Source organism: Euprymna scolopes, chromosome 4, assembly GCF_053919585.1.
Source record: "Euprymna scolopes isolate OS-2025 chromosome 4, ASM5391958v1, whole genome shotgun sequence".
NCBI lineage: Eukaryota > Metazoa > Mollusca > Cephalopoda > Sepiida > Sepiolidae > Euprymna > Euprymna scolopes.
In genome coordinates, this window is record NC_136485.1 from 79,155,847 (window position 1) to 79,170,273 (window position 14,427).

Sequence of the window (14,427 nt, forward strand, 5' to 3'; positions counted from 1 at the left end):
CTAGCGCAAAAAAGTGTTTTAATCTTAAACGAATGCGAGTATTATTTTTGCTGTTGCTCGTAGATAATTTGTTTGTAATACAAGTTCGAATTATTTTATATCTATCAATTGTTATGTTTTTCTAATAAACTCTTTTTATGAAAAGTTACAATTAAATAACAAAGATTATTATGTTTTACCCGAAAATATCCACAAAACCAAAGAATTAATTATTTGCATTATATATTTTGCTTAATTACGGTTACATTTTGTCAGATTTCATTCCGTAGATATAAATGTGTCTGTATTTAAGGAATAGCATACGGATAAATACCAAAAAATAAAAAAAAATCATGTAACACTGATTTTTACAATTGCACTCGTAATGTTCTGCTTTTCCTACTTAAAATATTAACGACAGATTTCAAATTATACGCCTAGAAGTAATAATTATACAATCGTAAAATCTGCTGCGTCTTTTTTCATTTTCCCATTTTATAAGATTCTTCAATTATATAATAACGTCTAATGACTATCATATTAAGACATAATTAGTTAATCAGAGTACTAATATAATTATTTGAGATAATTGCCTAGAGTAAGTTTTATGAGATTTCTAAAAGCCTATTGTACGTTGTCGAAAGATATCAAAATTATAAAGAAATGGAACAGACTGGTATACGGAAACATGAGCTAATGGAGTTTTCGAAATAAATAATTACTTATGAGTAACTTTGATGTGTTATTTAGTTGGCTGATTGAGTAGGAAAATTATGAAAGAAATCAAATTATGATGCATCTGGAATGTAAATATTTGTATATTTAAGAAAATAAGATGTGGTTTCTGGGCAAATCACCATTGAGAATTTCTATGGCATGCAATTGAATATATTCGGACATATAGTTAGTGAAAGTTTTCGGCATTGCAGCATCTATATTGAATATATTCGGTGACACACAAACACGCACATAGGTACTCTTTCACACACACACACACACGCACACACATATATATATATATATATATATATATATATATTAGTAGTGTATACGTGTATCTGTGTGTAAAGCTCCTCTATAGTCAGACACAGTGAAAGTATCATACCCAAAACTGGCATTATGATTGTTCTGACCCTAGAGAAAGGCCCAAATCTATACATAATTTCTTATAGCCTCCACCAGTAGACCGATCAAAACAAAATAATGACTGTGCACACTATTTTCTAAGGTAAAACTCACCGTAATAATATATATATATATATATATATATATATATGATGTGTCTGTATCAATAACAACACGAACGCAGGAAGTAAAAGTAAAACATATATATTAAGACGAACAGATAATACATATTTACAAAAGTTGCAGTTGTACTGCAGTTGGAAGATTGTCCGGCAGAGGGCGTGTTAAAGCCTTTTATGGAGCAACCGGCGCATGCGTCTTGCCTATCCGGCATTCGAACACAGCTCCCCGGTCTTGCTGACTTGATACCTTTATCTATATCTTTTCACCCACATATGCTAATTAGTAGGCGCCTCCTCAACACCCCCTCCTAAGATTTGAAGTCGTGTAGATTTAAATATCTTTTCCTTTTGGGTTTCATTATCATTTGGGCTATAGCCTTTCTTTTCCTTCCCGATCTTCTCGGTTTGGACATGGTCTGTGGTGGTTGAATATTAAACGTGTCGTATACTATATCAATTGAATTTTCCTGGTACTCGGGTTTGTCATGTTCGTTGTCCTTCCTATGACGTGTTCTCAATTGATTTTTGTGACTTTTGTGTATCCCTTTTAGACCTTTTATCATGTAGACCAAGTCGCCGATACGTTTATCTACCGTACCCGACTCCCACTATGACATATTATTTTTAAAACATTTAAAATATACCTGATCACTGGTTTAAACCTTTTACGTGATGGGTGTGTCGTTTTATATACGACTGCTTGCTTCGGTATAAATTTATCAAATAGTGATTTTATTTTTCTCGAAAACATTAATTCTGCTGGCGATAATTTCGACGGTGTATTTGGGTTCTCAGTTATCCTGCATATTTGCAGGAACTGTTGTAATTCTTTATCCGTCGGTGTCCCTATCGATTTTCTAAGGGTACGCTTTATCGTATCTACGAACCTTTCCGCTAATCCATTTGAACTTGGATGGAACGGTTGTGTAGTTATATGGTTTACCTGAAACGATTCACAAAAATCCTTGAACACACTTGAAGTAAATTATGTTCCATTAACTGTGACTACAATGTCTGGTACCCCAAAACGTGCAAATATTTCATGCAGAAAACTTATTGTGTTATCTATTGTTGCGTTTTTGACCCGCTTTATTCCGACCATCTGGAACAACTATCTACTATGATTATGGCGTATTGTCCGTCGATCGGTCCAGCAAAGTCTAGATGAATGCGTGACCATGGATGGTAAGTATTTTTCCAAGATTTATGAACTATCGGTGGTGCCTTAGCGGCTAACGCACAACCTTTACATTTGTTTACTGTTAATGCAATATCCAAATCCATATTACGCCAGTAAACATAACTCCTCATAAGTGTCTTCATCCTATTTATACCCAGGTGTCCTGTATAATAATCTCGTAATATTTTTTTCTGCAATGTGTTCGGTACAACCACTCTTTCTGCGTTTTTTCTGTCATTTTCCCTTAATTTTTTGTTTATGTCTTTGATGACGTCGTCATTTTCAGCCTCCCTTTTTATATCGATAAGCGTGACTGGTAATTCTCTTATTATATTCGCCACCATGTTTTCTCCTCATAATTGGAACGTATAGTTGCAATTACTGACTCTTCAAAGATGTCATCCCTTTTCGGTATAAGCCTTGACAATCCATCCGCATGACCTATTTTCCCCGAACGTAGATGCTTTGTTTGAAAATCATAATTTAGCAAGATCGTACCCCAACGGAGTAACCGATTTGCCGTACATACTGGTAAGCCCTTTTTTGAGCCGAAAATAGTCACTATGGGCTTGTGGTCTGTTTCCAGTATAAAATGTATTCCGTACAGATAACGGTGGAATTTCGTCACCGCGAAAATAATGCTTAATGCTTCCTTTTCTATTTGGGAGTAAGCCTTCTCTGACGGAATTAGGGTCCTTGAAGCGTGGGCTATAGGTTTCTTCGTTCCATCTGGCATGATACATGCTCCTATACCATACGACCTCGCGTCACTCGCAACAATTATTTGTAATTTTTGGTCGTAATAAGTTAAGGTTAAATCTGACGTCAAGGTCTTTTTAATTTCCTCAAATGAGTCTTGACATTCTTTTGTCCATATCCATGGTGTTTCTTTCTTTAATAATTCGTTCAGCGGAGTTCTTAGGTCGTGCATGCCATTGATAAACACTTGGTAGTAGTTCGCGAGGAGTAGTTCGCGAGGCCTAAGAAGCTCTGTAAAGTCGCCACGTTATGTGGTGCTGGCATGTTCCTAATTACTATCGCTCTTTCTGGATCAGGGTGTCGACCATCTTTACTTATTATTTGTCCTAAGTACTTGATTTCGTCTAGACAAAACTCACATTTGTTTTCTTTCTCCTTGAATCCGTACTCCTTTATTCTTGTGAACACTTGTTTTAAATGTTCTGTATGTTCACTCATGGACGCGCTCCTTATGATCTTGTCATCAAGCACAATCTAAACCGTTCAACATTGTGTCCATCGCTTGCTGGAATATCGCCGGCGCGACTATTATCCCGAACGGTAATCGGTTATACTTGAATAACCCTTTGTGTGTGTTAATGCATAACATCTTTGAGCATTTTTCTTCTATCGGAATTGTCAAATAGGCGTCGGACAAATCTACTTGGGAAAAAATTTCCCACCATATAGTTTGGCAAAAATCTCTTCCGGGCTCGGTAAAGAGTAATGGTGATCTTATAGCATATTATTTAACCCGGTTGAAAAATCTCCGCAGACTCGAATTTGTTCCGATTTCTTTTTTACGTACACCGTTGGCGCTGCCCAAACGCTAGTTTCCATTTTCGATAAAATGTCCGTTCTTTCAAGTCTGTCTAATTCGCTATCCATTTTGTCTAATCCGGCGAACAACCCGTCCCGTTTTTTTCTTAAATACTGGTGTTGCATCCTTTTTTAGCTCAGACGAAGCTTTAGATTTATTGCATCTTCCCAGTCCCATAGTAAATATTTCTGGGAATTCTTTCTTTAGTTCATTTTTAATATTTTCTGACGTTGTGGTGCAGCTGGTTATTTTTTTACAAAAAACGTTCATCGATTTATCCCAAAGGTTAAAATCTGTTCCCAATAAATTCTCTTTTTCTTTAATTACGAATATTTTCAATTCCAATTAATGGGCAGGCCGACTTCTCATTCGAATGTGATAACGTCTCCTGCCACCGTTCAAGCAATCTTACATGACTTTTTCAGAGTCGGTTTATCCAGACTTATATTGTATTACCTACAAATCTGCTCCAAAATCAAGTTGAAATTTTATTTGTTTTCCGAAAATATTTACCAACACATATTTTCGTAAATTGTCTTTCTCTTTGTCGTTTGTTCTCATTTGGTGTACTCTATATTTTGTTCTGCAACAAATACTCTTATGTCCGACTTTGTCGCAATTGATGCATATGATATTTTTATAAGGATAATCATTTCCCCAATGTTTTTCATCACATCTTCCACAATTATAACTTGGTCCCTATTTTCTATAATTCCTTTGACTTGGATTGTAATTTCGTTTTCTGTAATTGGAGTTTTAGTATTTATAACTCGCGTAATCTTTTGGATTTTGACGGGTCTCACACTTTCTCTACCCTGCGTTTTTGCCAGATTTTTTAATCTTCCTTATGTACGTAACTCCTGCTTCTTCTATATCTCTGGGGTCTTTTTTTAGTGATACTGCCCTTTGACAATCTTCTGCTAACTTTTGCCTTGTTCTGTCTCTAATTTTAAGAGAACGCGTCTTCGGATCTCTGAATTGCTTGTAGAAACTAGTCCCTGTGTAAAAATTAAACATTTGAAGTCGTCCAACGTAAGTTCCGATAATTTAAAATTGTCGCAGTGTTTATTCACTACTGACGCATATGTAAGGTAGTCCTGCTCCTCCGTTTTCTTAAGGTTCATAGACGACCATCTCTTGTGAAAAAGAGACATGTTCGGTCAGTCGTTGTGTCTGTATCAATAACAACACGAACGCAGAAAGTAAAGGTAAAAATAATATATTAAGACGAAAAGATAATACATATTTACAAAGGTGCAGTTGTACTGCAGTTGGAAGATTGTTCGGTAGAGGGCGTGTTAAAGCCTTTCATGGAGCAACTGGCACATGCGTCTTGCCTATCTGGCGTTCGAACACAGCTCCCCGGTCTTGCTGACTTGATACTTTTATCTATATCTTTTCACCCACGTATGCTAATTAGTGGGCGTCTCCACAACAATATATATATACGCTTTCTTGCGATACACGCCACCGTAATGATCATGGAAAAACTAGATATTATGATGATCTCCCTCCCAACTTGTAAATCGTGTGCACTATTTTTTCAATTTCAAGGTAGGTCGAAAAGTATGGTGGAAATTTTGTGTACGCTCGACTACCCGAAATGTTCTGCGCTATGTGCGGGTAACTTAACTTAATATATATATATATATATATATATATATATATATATATATATATATATATATATATATATATATATATATATATTGGAAAATAAGCGAACCTCTCTCAGGAGATCTTTCGGCTAACATCAGATCAGAAGAAATCGATAGCAGTGAAATAATATGACTAGCAGAAAATAAAGACCAATAGAATATCTTTTATATTTTAAAGGTGCCAAAAACGACGATTCAAACCAATAATGTAATTTAATAAAACGTGTATAAAATAATGAAATTTGCACCGCGAAGAAAAACAAGTGGATGTGCTCAAAGTTCTCCGAAGCCATTTAACGCTTTTTACACTTCTTTTCTGACCGCAGAAATAAGGTTTACGAACTGCAATAGCGACAGTTTATTACATTTTAAAATAAGTTTTATAATCCACTCTATGAAGTATCTGGAACCACTCTATTTTATACTGATTGACACAATAAGGATGCTCTATAAAATATTGGCCAATAGCAGATTTCAAAGCTGTAGATGAAGGGAGACTCACAGATTCCGCTCTACTCTTTCTACTCGTTGATGGATTATGATGCTTTATACGAGTCTGCAAATCCAACGAAGTCTACCCGGCATAACAAACATCACACTGGCATGTACATTTATTACTGTTGTTAATATTTGGGATTTAAGGAAAATATCTTTGAGAAAAGAAGAAGAAACAGATCTAGTGATATAAGCCAAACAGTTATACTCGAACACTGTTTACTTGATTTTGTACGATTATCCTATATTTAATCCAATTCTAAGTAAACCGGACATTTTAAACGGGCAAATATCTTAGGGGATTAAAAACCTGCAACCTTTTTGTTTATACAATAATTAATAAGGTCGCCATTTTAACATTTACTAATGAAAAGTCGCTGATCTCATCCACTTCGGAGTCCAATAAAATCTAGGAAAAAATCGCAAGGACTCTATGTACAAACGTATAGATTAAATCGATTTTCCCGATTTATATACACAATGAATTACCTGTAAATGGTAGTGAGAAAGCCACATCTAAAACTTTCAACAAGAACCACCAAGAAAGGAAGAGTGTTATCTTTCTCCCATTCCATAATAAACTGCAGATCTCCGTGACGGGAATTCAACTTAATTAAAATTGCTGACCTTTCATTTTTGCATGAAAAACTTGCAAAGGTAGCGTAAGTATACCTAAACGACGAAGTGGGTTTAGTTCCTGAACTGAAAAGAACGGATTCATAATAACCGAAAAAAATATCAGCTTAATTTGGGACCAATAGCCCCCCTATTGAAATCCCGTTAACCTGACTGTACATAATATCAGCGAAGCTAAACTGCACTGATTAAGTACACATTAATACAAACTCTGTAAATATTTCCTTTGAAAACAGGGAAGATTATGCCTACCACCATATGATAAAAACAAATAAACAAGAGACATCAACAGAATATAATAACTATCTAAAAACTCGAATCTTGCCGAAGCAAATACTCACAACCGAAAAGACTTAGGTATATAATGCATAATATATGACTCGCACAGCTTGTAAAATTTCTAAAAGCCACACAGAGAATAAGGTTGAGCATCGATGAAATTTAATCTAAAAAAAGTTATTCTAAAGTTTTTTTTTTTAAACATCAGATTTTCTCATTATTCAGACATGAGAGAGAGTTGCAAAAAATGAGTCGTGGTGTAGGGAGACATACAAACTGATACAGAGAGAATATTCAGACCTGTAATAATACAAAGAGTGGGTTGCAAAAATGAGTTGTGTTGTGAGGAGAAATAAAAACTGAAATAGAGAGTAGGAGAGTTTTTATAAAGACATGCAAACCACATTCATATTTTTAACCAAAATAAAAAAATTAAATAAACTATATTCTTAAAATATACGATACAAGTTAGAAAAGCATTTCATACAAAGCATGAAAATTGTTAAACAAATGTGTTTACTATAGGCTTTAAAAATGAAAGTAAAGATTCAATTTGAAATTCATTTATCTTCAAAGTGCACTTTTATACATTTAACAAAGTAAGGTATTAAATTGTATACCTTACTTTGTAAAATTTATAAAAGTGCATGTTTAAGATAAATACATTTCAAATTAAATCTTGTACCTTTATTTTTAAAGACTATAGTAAACACATTTTGTTTAACAATTTTCATGCCTTGGATGAAATATTTTCCTAACATGTATATATATATATATATATATATATATATATATATATATATATATATATATATATATATATATATATATATACTTGTGCCCGATATTATTCATACCCCTCGGATCTTTTAGATTTCTATAAGAATATTGCTCAAACCAGAAGGTAGACAATATTAAAGGGATTTCAAACAATAAATCAAGCATAAGCATTTAATTTAAACTCAACAAATAAATAAATTATGCAAGTTTGAAACATTATACAAAGAAAAACAATAATGGCACTAGTTCAAAATTATTCATACCTCTCTTACTAATAGTCAATAGCATGCCCTTTATTCTTAATAACTGCCTGCAACCGTTTTGGATATTTATCAACAAGGTTTTTACAAGCATCAACACTGATTTTTGACCATTCTTCAATGCAGTAGTGCTCCAAATCCCTCAAATTTTTAGGTTTCCGCTTTTTAACCTCAGTTTTCAATATGTGCCAGAGGTTTTCGATAGGGTTCAGGTCGGGACTCTGGCTAGGCCATTCCAAAACATTAATTTGATTATCCTCAAACCATTTCTTGACTATTTTGGCAGTATATTTTGGATCATTATCCTGTTGAAGGACCCAATTTGGTCCTAAATGGAGCTTCTCCGCATCCTGTCTAATGTTTTTCTGGAGTATCTCCAAATATTGCTCCTTCTTCATGGTTCCATCTATTTTGACCAAACTACCTGGACCACTAGCCGAAAAGGAGCCCCAAAACATTAGGCTACCACCACCATGTTTCATGTATGGTGTTCTTTGGGTTGTAAGCTTCTCCTTTCTTCCTCCAAACGTAAGAAGCATCCATATGGCTAAAAAATTCAATTTTTGTTTCGTCAGTCCACAAATTACTTGAGAAAACGGACTCTGGAGAATTCACATGGGTCCTAGCAAACTTTAGACGTGCTGTAAGGTGTTTTCCGGTGTGCAATGGAGTCCTTCTTGGTCTTCTTCCTTTCAGACCATTTTCATGCAGAGTCCTTTGCAACGTTTGCCTTGATATTCTTATGCCAGAAGACTCCAGATTTTCTAAAATGTCCTTAGTAGTGGTGGTTGGATTTGCATTAACACTTCTTACAATATTCCTGGTGGCTCTAGCAGACAGTTTCCTTTTCCTTCCTCTGCCAATCAAGTTGTTTGTTGTGTGGTGGCTCTGGAATTCTTTGATGATGCTCTGTACTGTTGCTGTAGGGACCTCAAATTTCTTGGAAATTGACTTGTAACCTAAACCATCCTTATGTGAATTTACAATTTTAGTCCTAAGATCATTACTAAGCTCTTTTTTCTTCCCCATTCTAATAATTTTTATTCTTTTATTGGTTTTCAGTTGATATCATTTTAATTTCTGAAAAATGCAAAAAACGAAATGAAATTAATCAAAGGTTGTATAAAAGCATTCAAAATAAGAATCAAACAGGAAACAAACAGTCAGACACTCGATTAATACTGAAAAAATAAGGGGGTATGATTATTTTTGAACATTGCAGATTTTATAAATAACTGTATATTTCTTTTATTACAAGTATCCCGAGATTTTAAAATGACGAAAATGATCAGAAGAGGTTTATTAAGAATATGTATCAATATGGACGTAAACAATAAATTCTTACAAAGTTACACCTAATAAACTCAATTTTCAAGGGGGAGTATGAATAATATCGGGCACAAGTGTATATATATATATATATATATATATATATATATATATATATATATATATATACACATTTTTAATATCTATATTTTAAAACGATGTTATCCGTTAGAAAATTATTTTTGCAGAAAATCATTGGTTTTGTTTGCTCTTAAGAATCCATACAAGTTCACACATTATTTCTAGAAGCATCAGATGTTTACTGCAACACATTGTATAATATATATATATATATATATATATATATATATATATATATATATATATATATATATATATATATATACCCAAAACCTCTAGTTTAGATAGAGTTGGGAGTAAAACTTGCCGCTATGGTTTCAAATGATTTTAAATAACAACAGTGGGAGACTGGATTACAAAATATTTCTCATATGCCATATCCCTTTTCCTTTGGAAACAGGGCATCATTAGGAATATCTCCAATATCAAATAATATGTGTACGTTGTGAAATTTTCTTCATGTATGAAAATCAATGAGGTGAGATATAACATATGAGAAATATTTGAAATCCAGTCTCAGTGTTTGCAAATAATTCGAAAAAATAGCAGTAAGTTTTAGTCCCCTATGAATGCAAGCAGTTTTTTTTTTGGGGGGGGATATCAGATATTTTGTAATTCATATGTTAAACTAGAAAAAGAAATTGCTATACTTGAAACATTATTAAAAGTGCAGTATATTTCCACCACCAACAATATTTTAATTATCAGTATTGTAGGTTTCGAAAACCTACAACAGAGATAATTAGATATGCGTTTTACATTTCAGGAAACGAGTAATTAAAGGTATACAAAAATATGGTTTTGAAAAATTGAGGCGCACTTTTTATAAATATTAAACGTAAAATGGACACCCATTTTATTGCCGCCTCTTTGCTGTGAGGGGAGCGCCTGTTTACTTTTGCATAGATAGTGTGTATTTTGCAATTGTGTTCTGGTAATCCAACATAATTCAAAAAAAATTATGCTATAGGTTTTCGTCTGCTGAAAAATAATATCACATTCAAATTTTCTTCAAATAATTTATTTTTATGTATTAAATTATGTAATGCTTTATTTCAGAAGTTTTTGCCATTGTTGTGCGCGCTAGTGGGCATATTTTTTGCTTAATATCAGGAAAATACTTATATGCAGACAAATTAAATCAGATATGCGTTTTCAGTAAACTCGAAATCTTATAGAAAACACATTTTTAAGGTGTGTATTCTGTGAGTCTACCTGACCACAATAAACACCACGCCTAAAAAATTACAGATTCCGCCCCCAAAAGGTGGCCATGAAGTGGGTCCTCATTATATTTTAAATTAGTATTGAAAGTGATTCCCGACTTTTTGAAATTATAATTTCATTATATCTGTAATTGATAACGTTTTTTCCGTTTTCGGTACTTGCAGAAACGTAGAATAGATGAAATTTAAAATTAAAATATTTTAGGGTGTAAAAAATTCCCCAAAAAAAGGATCCTAATGTGTAACTTTAAAAGCAACGGCCACATAGCTTCCCACTATGCCATTGATGTCATTAACTTTCCAAAGAAATGATATGTGTTTAATTTGAATCAATAGTCGTGATTGAAACCTTATGCAATTGCCAAAATATGTGGTATATCAATCTCTTTGCTTCTATGGTACAAACTTCATTAAAATGTTCAGGCTTTTTGCAGATTATTATACTGTTCAATATAAACATTTATTGAAATTGTTCAAAGAGAACCTATATTTTTAAAACAATAAATTATGCTCGAACTTTCATTCATTCGTATATATGATTCCTTAAATCAACTTCACTTTTGCTGATGTAACTTATTTATATATTATGTATATAATTTGTATGTGTAGACACATATGCGTATGTGCAATAATTAATATCCGCTAAGTCTTAGAAAAATACTATTAAAAATAATTGAATTTTATTCAACACATATAACCCTTTACTATGTTTATACATAGCATATTATACGCTTATAATCTGATAGGAAATATATTTGAAGAATGATTGGACTTCAGTATAAGAACACGCTTCCATTTATCATATCACTTGTTTGGTAATGTAAATTCCCATTTATATTTATAACGTATTTAAAGAACTGAAAAATTATTTGTTTTCGTTTCTGAGCAGGCGAAATTCACACAATAATAACATTAAAATTCGCACAATCATAACATTATTTGAATTATTTGTCACTGTTGAAATGTTAAGCACTGCAGGTGAAGTTTATAATATTTTTTTTAACTCAAAAGGTGCGATTACTAACTAGAATAATGTATGTAATGTCAAGAAAATATAAAAATATGTATGTTGTTGTGTATGCCTGCTGGTGCGTGTGTCCGTGTGTGCATACGGAGAGAGTTGTATATAACTCCTTCTAATATAATATATGTGTGTTATCTCAAAATAAAACTATGCACTAAACAGGGCATTTGTTTAGTTGTTACTTGATGCATTTTTTCACGAAAAACACCGTTTTTTATTTAAGGAGACATAAAAGGATGCATACCGGTTTTTAGCAACGATATACATATAAGTGCCTAATCAAGGTCATTCAGCACACGTCAGGAACTAGTTTCAAAAGCTCACTGGTCTTATGGCAGCAAATGAAATTGGATTGTGACAGGTGTCAAATGCACGTGACGTGACGCAAACGATGACGAACTCTCGCTGTATAGACGATCACTTCGGATCGATTGTGCAGTTGAAGGAACACAAATGATTGGAGCCTCTTGATTCGACGTCAAACTATCGGAAAAAAAGTTGCTTCGTGTCAAAAATAAATCTTTATAAAGAAGACAGGATGCAGAAACCATGAAAAAACAACGATGAACACTTGCTAATCCCGACATCTTACTCAAAATGCATCTCTCTCGATTCTCCCGCTCTCAAAATTTCATTCACAACTTCATATCAGCTCCCATTCGATCGCTCATTCCCAATATCAAATTCACAAACAACAATATATAGATATCATATGCGTGATAAACATACACTATAATATATATACGCATACACTATAATATATTATGATGATTATATATACACATACACTATAATATGTATATATATATATATATATATATATATATATATATATATATATATATATATAAATGTACGTATGCCTAATTTTGATATATAAATGTATGTATAAATGTATGATAAATGTATCTAATTTAAATATATAAATGTATGTATGTCTAATTTGTCTCTAATGATATTCATGCGGGTATTTTCAGTAAGAAATATAATCAATATAATTAGGGACAAATTAGACTCAGTCGAATATTCCATAACGTTTACCTATGAAACAGAAAACAATAACGCATTAGCTTTTCCAGACATACATATTATAAAATCCAATAATAAACTATCCTTCAAAGTTCACCGCAAAACTACACACAAAAACGATTACATACATTTCTATTCACACCATAATAATAAAATATAAACATGGATGATAATTGGTTTCTTCTTACGTGCTTTCAGAATTTGCAGTCCTGGATATCTGGACGAAGAATTCAAATACCTCACAAACATTTTGAAAACCTTGCAATATCCGACATATTTCATATTGAATGCTAAGAGACAAGCCACACAAATATTATCCAGAATAAATAATAATAAACATCATACACACCAGACATTTCTCTCATAAACAGACATATTCTTTTACCTACACATACCAATAATACAATAAGTTGTAACACACTAAACAAACTATAAATCCTTATCGTACAAACCACATCACTAACCATAAGACATATATGAAAAACTACGAAACATCTCCATAGCAAACCAGTTTCCAATGGAGGTATATAGACTATGCCTTGCCATAATTGCGATCATAAATACGTTGGTGAAACTCAGCGTAAATTGAATAAAAAGGCTCAGTGAACATAAAAAAGAGATATAAAAAAGCAATTCTCTAAGTGCATTATTCGCTCATTCTTTGCAGCATAATCACACCTTTGACTTTAAACAGTAGTTAAAAAAGTGGTTAAATGTATTTCAAATAAACCGCGCCGGAAACTGCTTGAAGCTGCGCTTATCACAATTTCAAGCACAATTAAACAACGTGCAGGTTTCCATAACTTAGCACCATTAATAAGTAAACTTTTATTAAAAGAACATTATTATTCACTGTAAACACAGGTTAACCTATCACACTATTCAAACACCCCCTGTAATAATTAACACATAATCTCCATCAATAAATTACATAAAAAACACTCATTTCATTTCTGTTAAAAAGGTATATTTGAATTTCAACAGATATATCTTTTTTCCAGTAAGAATATTAACTGGGTTCATATTTTTAAAGTTACATTAACGACTATATGACGCCACTGAAATGTATCTCTTTTTAACAGCGCCAACCCCGCTCCTTTTTTGTATTTCCAAATTTCCAACGTCTTTTTCCGTTTTTCTTAAATAAAACTGCATCACACTTTGCACGTGAACATTTTCAAATATTTTGTACTGGTATTTTTAGTTTCTTAATCTCATTCATCCAAAGGGAGTCTCGAAATAATGACGAAACGTTGATGAATACATAATACAGTTTGTTCCTTTTTATTTCTCTATTTTGTCGGAATACTATTTCCATTATTTTAATCACACGCACACACGCACACACACACACACATATATATATATATATATATATATATATATATATATATATATATATATATATATATAAAGTTATCAAAATATATATGGCAGTTAAGATACACAGAATATTTCGCGTTTCATCCACGCTAGGATTCGTCATATAGAAAAATATACCAGAGCAAACTGTAAACTTTCATGTACCTATAAATATTAATATTAATCCCAACCTAATGAAAACGATCAATACGATGACAATATGAGGTTAAGTTTTACACTGGCTAATAAATAAAATGGAAACTAACCCGAAATTTATTATTCCATACTGAGGTTGGTGAGATTT